This window comes from Euphorbia lathyris, chromosome 5, assembly GCF_963576675.1.
Source record: "Euphorbia lathyris chromosome 5, ddEupLath1.1, whole genome shotgun sequence".
NCBI lineage: Eukaryota > Viridiplantae > Streptophyta > Magnoliopsida > Malpighiales > Euphorbiaceae > Euphorbia > Euphorbia lathyris.
Genome location: NC_088914.1, coordinates 76,010,224 through 76,023,295, shown reverse-complemented (window position 1 = coordinate 76,023,295; position 13,072 = coordinate 76,010,224). Strand labels below are relative to the sequence as shown.

General features: G+C 35.1%; 2 pseudogenes; both read left to right on the top strand.

The window, feature by feature from the left end:
• The first annotated feature begins 4,367 nt into the window (after positions 1 to 4,367).
• Positions 4,368 to 5,482, top strand: LOC136229882 (uncharacterized mitochondrial protein AtMg00810-like; annotated as a pseudogene).
• Positions 5,483 to 10,133: 4,651 nt separating this feature from the next.
• LOC136230629 (terpene synthase 10-like) lies at positions 10,134 to 12,842 on the top strand (annotated as a pseudogene).
• The last annotated feature ends 230 nt before the right edge of the window (positions 12,843 to 13,072 follow it).

Here is a 13,072-nt window from a genome sequence, read left to right as displayed (position 1 = left end):
AAGTAAAAAATATTCCGGTGAACGGAATCCGGGTGAGCGTTTTCTGGCGAGAAAAAAGTGCCCAGAAAATTCTCAAAAAATTTCAGAACATGTAACAAATTATTCTAAGAAACTTTAATTCTTGGGTCGAAGTGGGATTTCTTACGGTTTAGTCCCAATAAAACGTTTTCCTTAATTTTATCCATTTTACATGCTTCAACAATTTATTGAGTCAAAACTGTAAGGAATCTCGCTTTGAGCCAAGAATTAAAGTTTCTTAAAATGATGTTTTACATGTTTTGAAATTTTTTGATAATTTTCTGGGTATATTTTTTGTCCTACTTACATTGTTCCAAATTAGTGTACCATTTGTTCCAACATAATACTTATATTATTCCAACAGAAAAATATTTTATTTCTTTTCTTTAAAATACATTTTCTCAATATTTCTAACCTTGTTTTTAAATTTTTTTTATACTATTAGACTCGTCTAAATTAGACGGTCATTTTAAGATCCCTGAAGCTCAAGTAAAAAAATTTCCGGTGAACGGAATCCGGATAGCCGTTTTCTGGCGAGAAAAAAATTGCCCAAAAAATTCTTAAAAACTTCCAGAAAATGTAAAATATTATTCTAAGAAACTTTAATTCTTGGGTCGATGCGGGATTTCTTACGGTATAGTCCAAACAAATTGTTGAAGCATGTAAAATGGATAAAATTAAGGAAAACGTTTTATTGGGACTAAACCGTAAGAAATCCCACTTCGACCCAAGAATTAAAGTTTCTTAGAATAATGTTTTACATTTGCTGGAATGTTTTGAGAATTTTCTGGAAACTTTTTTTCTCGCCGGAAAACGCCCACCCGGATTCCGTTCTCCGGAGATTTTTTTACTTGAACTTCAGGGATCTTAAAATGACCGTCTAATTTAGACGAGTCTAATAGTATAAAATTTTTCGAAAAACGATATTAGAGATGTCAGAAAAATGTATTTTAAAGAAAAGAAATAAAACAATTTTCTCTATCCTCTCTTTCATTTTATTTACCAATTTGCCACCTTCCATTTTTAATTATCATCAAAACTACGTAGTTTTGTTATGTTACACAATAAGCTTATTGTCACAACTTAAGCACTTCCCACGCTGGATCTCACCCATATATATATATATATATATATATATATATAAGTAGATAGATGCAAATAGCAATGTGTTGAGAGTGGAGGGTGCTTCAAAGTTTTATCTTTGTGTGTTTGTAAGAGTAGAATAAGTTCAATAAAGGATTTATTTAGTGTCAATTCTTATTTCCGAAAAACATTAAATTCCTCACTTAGTCCTTGTATTTCAACAAAGTGGTATCAGAGCCATATTACGAGAGTCAGTCTTTCGCCAAACAGACCCTATAAAAAATGTCAGACGGTCTCAAACTTCCTTATCAATACCCTCAGCTCACAAAAACCAATTATTCAAGTTGGTGTATTCGAATGAAGGCGTTACTCGGATGTCAAGATATCTGGGATATTGTCGAAAAAGGCTACGTAGTCCCAGGCAATGAGGCAGCGTTGACACAGGCAGAAAAAGATACTCTGCAGAAAAATCGCAAAAGAGATCAAAAGGCGCTTACACTCATCCATCAAGTTTTGGATGAATTAATGTTCGTGAAAGTAGCCAAAGCTACCACCGCCAAACAAGCGTGGGAAATCCTACGAGTTTCTCTTCAAGGGGAGGAGAAAGTGAAAAAAGTTCGTTTACAGATGCTGAGAGGAGAATTTGAGATGATGAGGATGATAGAGACGGAGGCCATTAGTGATTACTCATCCCGAGTTAAATCTGTCGTAAATCAGATGCGGCAGTATGGAGAAAAAATTGAAGAGTCCAGAATTGTTGAAATTTTTTTGCGATCACTACTACCAAAATTTGATTACGTAGTGGTGGCTATGGAGGAGTCTAGAGACATCAGTGAAATGTCAGTTGACGAAGTTGTAGGGTCACTACAAGCACAAGAGGAGCGGTTTGAGAAACGAAGAGAAGATTCCACAGAACAAGTCTTAGCAACAAAGGCTGTGTTTAAAAATGGCAAAAGTAGTCAGTCTAGCAGAGGACATGGAAGAGGTCGAGGAGGAAATGGTAGAGGACGAGGACGTGGCAGAAATCAAGGCAGAAATGAAAATGGCAACAACAACAATGACAGAAGCACTCAATTCACTAGAGGCAGAGGAAGAGGCCGAGGACGCGATCAAGGAAGAGGAAACTGGAGGCCGAATGAATGACATGACAAGTCCAATATTCAGTGTTATAATTGCTCCAAGTATGGTCACTACGCGGTAGAATGTTGGAGTCCGCCTAAGGAGGTAGAAGAGACTGCCAATAATATTCAAGATGAGGAAGTAACTGCCACTGTGTTACTTACCTGCGAAGGTGAAGAAAATCGCGAAAATAATATATGGTATCTTGACAATGCGGCAAGCAACCATATGTGTGGTGACAAGAAGATGTTCGTGGAGCTCTATGAATCCGTTCGCGGTAATGTTGTATTTGGAGATTCCTCCAAGGTTCCTATTACAGGCAAAGGAACAATTCTTATTCGGCTCAAAAACGGCGCTCACCAGTTTATTGATAATGTTTATTATGTTCCTAGCATGAAAAGCAATATTTTCAGTTTGGGACAGTTACTGGAGAAAAATTATGAAGTTCACATGGTGGACCAGAAACTACTCCTGTTGAATGAGAAAAAGGAGCTGATTGCACGAGTACCCATGGCGAGAAACAAAATGTTCACAATTATCATTCAGACGGACGTGGCCAAATGTTTGAAAGCTTGTGTGTAAAGTCCCCCCTGGCTTTGGCATTTACAGTACGGACATCTCAATTTTGGAGGACTGAAGCAGTTGGGACAGAAGCAGATGGTAAACGGATTGCCTCATATTGACCAGCCTCATCAACTGTGTCAAGGATATCTTGTTGGAAAACAATTCAGAACCAGTTTTCCAAAGGAGTCCATGTCAAGAGCAAAGGCGCCACTTGAGCTAGTTCACACAGACGTGTGTGGACCGATCACTCCACAGTCTCTGGGTAAAAATAAATATTTTCTACTTTTCATTGATGATTATAGTAGAAAAACTTGGGTGTATTTTTTGAAGGAAAAAACAGAAGTTTTTGAGACATTTAAAAAATTCAAAGTCCAAGTGGAGAAAGAAAGTGGTCATTTTATTAAAGCACCCAGATCAGACAGAGACGGTGAATAGATGTCCATCTCTTTCAAGCAATTTTGTGAACAGCATGGAATCCGTCATTTCCTTTCAGTCCCCAGATCACCTCAGCAAAATGGCGTAGTAGAAAGAAAGAACAGAACGGTGCTCAACATGGTGAGAAGCATGTTAAAAAGCAAAAATTTACCGAATGAGTTATGGGCCGAAGCAGTAGATTGTGCTGTCTACCTGTTGAACAGATCGCCAACTGTTAGTGTTTGGGATCAAACTCCACAAGAAGCATGGAGTGGAATAAAGCCCAGTATTTCTCATTTGCGTGTTTTTGGCAGTGTTGCTGATGTTCATGTACCGGATGAAGAACGCAAGAAGCTAGATGATAAAAGCAAGAAATATTTGTTTGTGAGCTATTCAGAACATTCCAAAGGGTACAAAATGTTCGATCCTCAGACTCAGAAAATCATCATCAGTAGAGATGTCACTATTGATGAAGAAGTAGTTTGGGACTGGACTGGTGAAAAAGAAAACAGCTACAATTTTTATCCTTTCATGGATGAAGACAATGATCATGAAGAACCAGCCACAGTCGCAGCCACAACACCAGCAACCAGTTCGACATTAGCAAGCTCATCCAGTTCGAGTTCGTCCTCGAGTAATGAAGACAGTTCAGATGAACATCCGCCCGGAAAGCCAAAAAAATTCATACCAATTAAAGATCTCTATGATGTAACAAGAAATCTCGATGATGAATTAACTCTTTATTGTCATTTTGTTAATGATGAACCAACAGATCCAAAAGAAGCAATGAAAGATGAAAAATGGAGAAAAGCCATGGAAGAGGAGATTCATTCGATCGAGAAACATGGGAGTTGACGTCACTTCCGTCCGGTCAAAAATCCATTGGAGTTAAATGGGTATTCAAAGCAAAGAAAGATGCAAACGGTGAAATTGTCCGACATAAAGCAAGATTAGTGGCGAAAGGGTTCAGTCAACGATCCGGAATTGACTACAATGAAGTTTTTGCTCCTGTTGCCAGAATGGAGAGTATCAGACTGGTAATTTCTGTAGCTGCTCAACACGGATGGAGAATCCATCAAATGGACGTGAAATCCGCATTTCTCAACGGATATCTGGAAGAGGAAATTTATATCCAGCAACCACCTGGGTATGTTGTGAAAGATCAAGAAAATAAAGTGTTAAAATTGAAAAAGGCACTTTACGGTCTCAAGCAAGCACCACGAGCCTGTAACAGTCGCATTGACAAATATTTTCAAGAAAATGGCTTTGTCAAATGCCCACATGAATATGCATTGTATGCAAAGGTGAAAAATGGAGATATGTTACTTGTTTGTTTGTATGTGGATGATCTCATTTTTACAGGGAACAATCCTAAGATGTTTGAAGAGTTCAAGAAGACAATGGCTCGTGAGTTTGAGATGACTGACATTGGTCTAATGTCATATTATCTTGGCATTGAAGTGAAGCAGAATGACGATGGAATTTTTATTTCTCAAAGTGGGTTTGCAAAGGAGATCTTAAAGAAGTTCAAGATGGAAAATTGTAATTCCATCAGCACGCCAGTTGAATGTGGAATCAAATTGACAAAAGATGAAGGTGGAGACAGAGTCAACCCGACATTATTCCGAAGCTTGGTTGGAAGTCTCAGGTATACTTGATATGTACGAGACCGAATATTCTCTATGCAGTTGGCTTAGTAAGTCGATACATGGAAGCCCCAACGGTGTCACATTGGAATGCAGCAAAAAGAATTCTCCGTTACGTGAAAGGTACAACTAATTTGGAATTATTTTATTCAAAAACTGACGATTTCAAATTAGTTGGATTCTGTGATAGTGATTGGGCCGGTGACAAGGATGACCGAAAAAGTACAACTGGTTTTGTATTTTTTCTCGGTGATACTGCATTTACGTGGAGTTCGAAGAAGCAGGCGATTGTGACGTTGTCAACCTGCGAAGCTGAATATGTTGCTGCAACCTCATGGGTGTGCCATGCGATTTGGCTCCGAAAATTGCTAGAAGAATTTCAGATGACTCAAAATGATCCGACGGAGATTTTTATCGATAATAAATCTGCACTGGAATTAGCCAAAAATCCAGTGTTTCATGATCGAAGTAAGCACATTGATACGAGGTATCATTTTATTCGTGAGTGCATTGAGCAAAAAGAGGTGACACTGAAGTACGTGAAGACGCAAGATCAAATTGCAGATATTTTCACGAAGCCGTTGAAGTACGATACGTTCAGCCATTTGAGAGCTCAACTGAGAGTCACGAAAAATTAAGTTTAAGGGGGTATGTTAAAATTAATAAACTTAATTATATTATTAAAAAAAATAAATAAATAAAATAATAAATGCATGTTCACGTGATAAGGGGATAAGGTAAGGTGTGCATTTATTAAAAAAAAAAGAAGATAAAAATAATAATGCATGAATGTATGAATTTGGACTTGTGATTCCAAATTAGCCAAAATTGTATGCTAAGTTTGACAATTATATATATAAAAATATAAGTGCCTTGTATTGAATATATATATATATATAAGTAGATAGATGCAAATAGCAATGTGTTGAGTGGAGGGTGCTTCAAAGTTTTATCTTTGTGTGTTTGTAAGAGTAGAATAAGTTCAATAAAGGATTTATTTAGTGTCAATTCTTATTTTCGAAAAACATTAAATTCCTCACTTAGTCCTTGTATTTCAACAGAGCAAACTTCTGATTCGACAAAGCCTCGCCGTAGATGCTCATAGTTCCCCATTAGTTTTACATAAATCACAACCCACAAAAAATGTGCAGATTTTATATGGAACTTGAATATGCCAAATGCTCTACCAGTTAACATTTTGTAGATTTCCAATACCGTCCAATTGTGCAATATATGCGTACTTAACACTGAAAGAGCCATTAGGAGGGCAAACTCAACAAAAACTGTCATGATTGTCGATGCTATCATCAATAAAAATGTTGTTGAGTTTGTTGGCGATATCCTCTGTTAAATAGCCTTCTAATAAATTCCATCGCCAACCGTTTGGACTCTAGTAAAAGGTGACCAAATTGAATTTCCCCGTCAAAGGATAATATAATTGATAACAGAGAAGATAGGTTGGTCGAATAGCCAAGGATTTGTCCAGAACAAAATATCTTAACTGACACCAATTTCACATCTCATATCAGCAACCATTACTGAATTTGCTTAAAAAATTCATCTCCATAGGTCTGAAATTGAATGTTTTTTTTTATCGATAGAGTTTATGGAAGATGCAGTACGAAAATACTTTGAATGCAGAATTCGACTCTATAATTGATCGGTTTCTTTAAACATTTCCAACCCAATTTGGCCAAAAAAAGATACATTCATCTTTCAAGTGCCAAACCGTCTTGAGATTTGGGCTTAATCGTTGTTTTCCAATCAAGAAGGCTTTACTTAGGAGAAAGAACACTTAACATCCTAATTAGGATGATACCTTTATAGTCGAAATACTATTAAAAAGAAAATGAACAACAATGCTAAAAGAAAGTCAATACTCGCGATAAAAAGTATTGATAAAAATTAACAAAAATGATAATGAAACTTTGAAAGTTCTCATAAATAAATTGAGGGTTAATACACATATTTGTCCTTGTATTTTCATGTTTAAACAAACATGTCCTTATATCAAATAAACATATAAATTTATCCTTAAACTTTTCAAAAAAAAACAGCAAATATACCCTAAGCTAAATAGAATGCTTATTTGGCATAACACTGTTTGTAGCACCTTTACACATCTCATTGAATGACTACTATACCCTCATTCAGCTTAGCCAGTCAAGTGAAATAAATCTGGTCTTTTTTTGTCAATTCTTAATTAAATCCCCCACTCATTCCATTCACTCACGTCTCGTCTTTGCCTCCTCCACCAGCTCCATTTTACAAATCACCTTCTTCAACTTCTCATTTTACAAAAAAAAAAAAAAAAAAAACAGCAAAGTCACCTTCTTCAACCTCCCTCAACCGAAACTTTTTATTTTTCCTGAGAAAATTTGAAGAAAAGTAAATCCAATTCATGATGCAAGAGCAAGTGAAGTGTCATATGCTAGAAACTACATACAATTTTATCAGTGAAAACAAACTTATGAACAGCAAAAGCATAAGCATATTTATTAGAATAAAGCTGATAAGTAATTCTGCAAATCGATCAGATGCCAAGAAAGAATAACACCTATCTTAAAGGCATAAAATCCAAATGCCAAAAACCATATTTATCAAATAAGCCTTTTCCTTTCTTCTTTCTTTTTTTTCTTTAATTCCTTTGGTGTCCTTTTCTTAAAATAAAAAGAAAATTAAGAAACAAAACGATTTAAGAAATTGTTTTTCACAGAAGTCATGCTATTAGCTAAAATATATTCAAGAAATATGATTCAGGAAGAAGGACAGAGGATGTATAAAGGAACCAAAACCTTAGAGAGAAATAGAGAAGAAAGCAACAAGAAAAAAGGTGAAGAATTGGATGGATAGATTGAGTCTAACAGGGATTAGTTGATAGGGACAGAAAGCAAAAGATGGAAGTAGAGAGAGAAAGATATAGAAGAAAGCTTAAAAGGGGAACAATGAGAGAAGAGGATATTAAGGAGGAAGACAAAGCTTGTTAACGGTGTTTGCCAACTAAGCGTTCTGTTTAAATTAGGGTATATCTGATGTTTTTTTGAAAAGTTTAAGGATAAATTTACGTGTTTATTTGATATAAGGGTATATCTGTTTAAACGTAAAAACACAAGAGTAAATATGTGTATTAACCCATAAATTGATCACAAAAACTAGCCATCAAGACAAATAAGGAGAAGACAAACTTTGCCTAGCACAAATATAATTCTCTTCTCCATAAATGTGAGAGACTACCACACTTGCAATTTTTTAGCTTAAAAATTAGCTATGCATCCAATATTGTAGAAACGACTTCTAATTATAAACGGTTTAAAATTATATTTTTTAAAAAATTAAATAGGAGAGAGAAAGAGATAGTATAAAAATTAAATAATTTTTTAAAATATATAAAAGGGTTAAGGTGTAAAAATACCTCTAAGGTTTTGTGCTAGGAGCAATTTTAACCTTAACATCTAAAATGATGCAATTTTACCATTAACATTGGAAGTTGTTTCCCCTGCAATTAAGTTGGAACTAATTGAAGAGGGATAAACATTGAAAAGAGCCCGAAAGAAGAAACAGAGAAAGGGCCCAAGGATGAAGCTCTGTGAGAGCAAGCAGCGTAAGTTCATGACAAAGGGGTCAAAACAGGACAGATGCAAAATTCAAGGATGGGATGGCAAAAGACCCATGAATGGAAGGGCCAATGTCCGTGGAAATAGGAGACATGGCAGATAAGGCAAGGAACATCGATTGTGGGCAATTAGAGATCTCATTAAGAGCCAAATGGATATACCTAAGAAGCGGTTACATAACTTACTACACGAGGGAACTTACTGAAGACGATTTGGCAAGGAAGTAGTGGGGAGTGGTAGTTACTGGCTCTAGCGTGGAAAGTATTTAAAGGAGGAAATCGAAGAGAAAAGGATCCAACTCAAACCAATGAATAAAATCAAATCAAAATCAAACTCAATGGAATTCAAACAATTCTCCTCCAATTATGGACTTCAGCTATTCTACAACCTAGTTTATTCAATTTGATCAACTTCTAACTTTTCTAGCTATAGTCTCTCAATGATGTCAACACCCAATTTTATTCAATTCAATGCAAGCAGTTCAACCTTTATTCTTTCTTTTAGCATTGTTTCATTGTAGTCATAATCAGTCTTCTAGATTCCGCCACAAACTCTAGGCTCTTTTATATCCACACTTTCGTTTTGATTAGAAGTTAGATCCAATTTACGGTTTTTGTAGTTTTAGACAAAGCTACTGGCACGCTCGCCACCAACCACCAAAAGGCGTTAAACAGAAGCCAAGAGCAATTTTACCCCTAACATTGATAAATTGGGTCAATTTGAGAAATAATTCATCAAACTGTTTTCTCGGTCATGAATTTTGTCATCTACACTTCACACATGCGTTATTTTATCATTAACAAATCACAAACATATAGTGGGATGTGGAAAAAATAAAAAAATAAAAAAATATGCTGTCTTTTATATGAATTAGACAAAAAAATTCAAAAAATTCACTGAATTTATAAATATCAATCACTAATTCTATTATTAAATTATAAAAAACATAAAATCCTTTTTTTAGAATGATTTGATGCAATTGGTGCAAAATAAGGAACAAAAATATATGTGTTTTATAACAGTGTCTAAAATTGACCAAAATTATCAATTTATGGACAAAATTGCTCTTGGCTAAAAACGTTAGGAGTAAAATTGCATCATTTTAAATGTTGGAGGGTAAAATTGCTACAGACTCATGGTGTTTATAAGTTTTTGTGCTGGTTTACAATACATAAAGAAAATAAGAAAAAAATTGAATGGCTATGAGTATAGTTGACTCTTAAATAGGATGTGTTTGCTTTGCTAATTGATGTGTGAGAGCAGCACTCATCGGATGACCAGAAATTCTATTTCCTTTGCGATTTTAAATGTGCTAGCTTATGTTAATGTATTGCTTTGTGTCAAAACATTATTACTTTAATTTTGTTGATTTCTAGTCTAGTCTATTCTGCATTTCCTTTCATCCTCGTACAAGGTGGTATCATATCATACCAAACATATAACTTAATATCATCATTATATACAAATTCATTTTCGTTTTATCTTCATAGCTAATTCATGTATTGCCTTGTGTCAAATCATTATTACTTTAATGTCTACACCACACAATTAATATCATCACTCTACACAATTATTGCTCATTTTTAAAAACGTTTCCATCTTACAATAATAATTAAAAAAAAGTTTACAACTCAACAGTGAGCCCTTAATCATATTTCAGCTCTAATATGTAAACAAATCAACACAATCACCTTAGGAATGCATCTTCTATCTTCAACAATTCTTGCATTTTCATCCACTTTCAAATGGCCTTTCTTCTATTTTCACCAATTCCTAATTTCTCTTTTTCCAAACTGAAACATAAAACTATTGATACCACTAAATCTAAAACACTATGCTCTCTTAATCCAAATATTTCCACTCAATCTATCGTCAGACGCTCTGCAAATTACAAACCTACCATTTGGGATTATGACTTTGTGCTTTCCTTGAGGAGTGAATATAAGGTGTATATATTAATATATATTAATTCGCACTTTCTTCTTTCTTTGACATTGTTTATAAAATATTATTTAAGGCCAAATATTAGTTTGAAAGATTCGAATACAAAACTATCTTAGTGATTTTATATATAATGCAGGAACATAAGTATACAAATAGTATTAGAAAGCTCAAGGAAGAAATGAAGATGATGCTCATCAAATCCATAACTCCTTTGGATCAACTTGAGCTCATTGACATTTTACAAAGACTTGGATTAGCATATCATTTCCAAGATCAAATACATGAAATTCTGATGTGTATTTTCAGTAAAAGACATAGTGATAAATCAGTCAAGAAAGATTTGCACTCCACAGCTCTTGAATTTAGACTCTTGAGACAGCATGGGTTTAACATATCTCAAGGTAATTGCACATATAAATATAATTGATCTTAATTAACTTCTTATATTAAGAGATATTTTGTGATTATCAAACTCACCAGTTTATCATGTTTGATTCAAATATGGGTTTAACGTATAAATATATTTGATCTTAATGAATGTTCAGAGATATTTTGTGATTTTCAAGACGAGGTTGGGAACTTTAAAGCAGATCTGTATGAGGATTACAAGGGCATGCTATCATTGTATGAGGCCTCATTCCTTTCAGAAGAAGGTGACAATATGTTAGAAGCAGCAAGAGAATTTGCATACAATAATCTGAGAAAACATATTCAGCAAAATCAAGAAATTGATCCATATTATGCAAAATTAATAAATCATGGGTTGGAGCTCCCACTCCATTGGAGAATGCAGAGGTTGGAAAGCAGGTGGTTCATAGATATGTATGAGGTTAAACAAGGCATGGATTCTCATATATTAGAGCTTGGATTTCAATAATGTCCAAGCAACGTACCAGGCTGATCTTCAATACGCCTCATGGTTCGTAATTAATTAAATATTCTTAATGATCTCATGGCAGTACTAATTATATATTCTTTTTTTTTTTTCTCTCACACAAATTAAAGGTGGTGGAAGAGTACATGTCTTGCTGAAAAGCTAAGCTTCATAAGAGACAGGTTAGTGGAGAATTTCTTATGGTCAGTGGGAGAGACCTATGAGCCACGATTCGGATATTGCAGAAGAATGTGCACAAAAATCAATGCATTTATAACGACTATTGACGACATTTATGACGTTTATGGGACTTTGGAGGAACTTGAATTGTTTACTGATGCTGTTCAAAGGTTAATTGGCAATTAATGATCTGTATATATTCTCAACATACAAATATTGAAAAGTTTACAAACATCGTTCCTATGATTTCAGATGGGATGTGAATGAAATTGAACAGCTTCCGGACTATATGAAGATATGTTTTGTAGCTCTTCATAATACAATCAATGAAATAGGTTATGATGTGCTTAAGGAACATGGATTTCATATCATTCCCTACTTGAAGAAAGCTGTAAGTTTCAATATTAACATTGTTTCTTAAATTCATTATTGGTTTCATTAATTAATAATAACATTATATTGTGCAGTGGGTAGATCTATGCCAAGCATTCTTATTAGAGGCTAAATGGTACCATAGCAGATATACACCAACACTCGAAGAATACACTGACAATGCATGGATTTCTGTTTCTGGTCCAGTTATACTAGTCCATGCATTTTTTCTCACACAGGATGAAATCACAATTGATAGCTTGAAATGTCTAAAGGAATATCCGGAGATAGTGCGGTTGTCATCTGTGGTTTTTCGACTAGCCAATGATCTAGTAACATCATCTGTGAGCATGCATCTTCTACATCTTATTATCTACATCATCTGTGAGCATGCCATCAGAACAAGAAGCATGCGAACATATTCGATCTTTAATTAGAGAGACATGGAAGAAGATGAACAAACAAGGGCATGAGGATTCTCCATTATTCTCCAAAGCTTTTATTGCGGCAGCAATGGACCTAGCTCGGATGGCACAATGCATGTACCAATATGGAGATGGACATGGGACTCAGGAACATGAGACCAAAGATCGTGTTTTGACACTACTTGTTCAACCTATTCCTATATAGAATCCCAGATTGATGATACAAAGAATGAACAAATGTAGTAAATCCGACATTGTAAGTTAGAAAAATTGGTATAGAGGAGTGAGTAAATAGAATGGGTTAAGCAATATTACAACATATATAGGTGACCCGGAAAGCCTATGACCTAGAGTCGTGGCCTCCATTACAGTTAGGAGGAGTAAGGTCTCCCTAGATGAGAGAGCCGACGTCATACTTTGTTGGTGTGAGCGGCCCCTCTCTATTAAGAATTTCTGCTCTAAGGAAAGGTCTCTCCAAACGGGAGAGCCGACGTCATACTTTCTTGGTGTGAGCGGCCCCTCTCTATTAAAAGTTTACGATTTTCTGTTCTATTAAGATTTATGATAAATTATGTGCTAGTTCATGTGTTCCTCCTCTTGTATCTTCTTTAATCTAAATGAAGATCGTATGACTTTATATAACCATAGAAAATCTGTTGGTTCCTTTTTTCTCTCTATGATACAAGAGAAAAAATATATAAAATAAATCTTATGGTACAAGAATGTGTTGCATTGCCCACACGGGCGGAACCAGGGGGTTAGGGGGGCTCAAGCCCCGACAGGCGGTCAGAGAATTGAGAAAAAAAAATTTAGTAATGG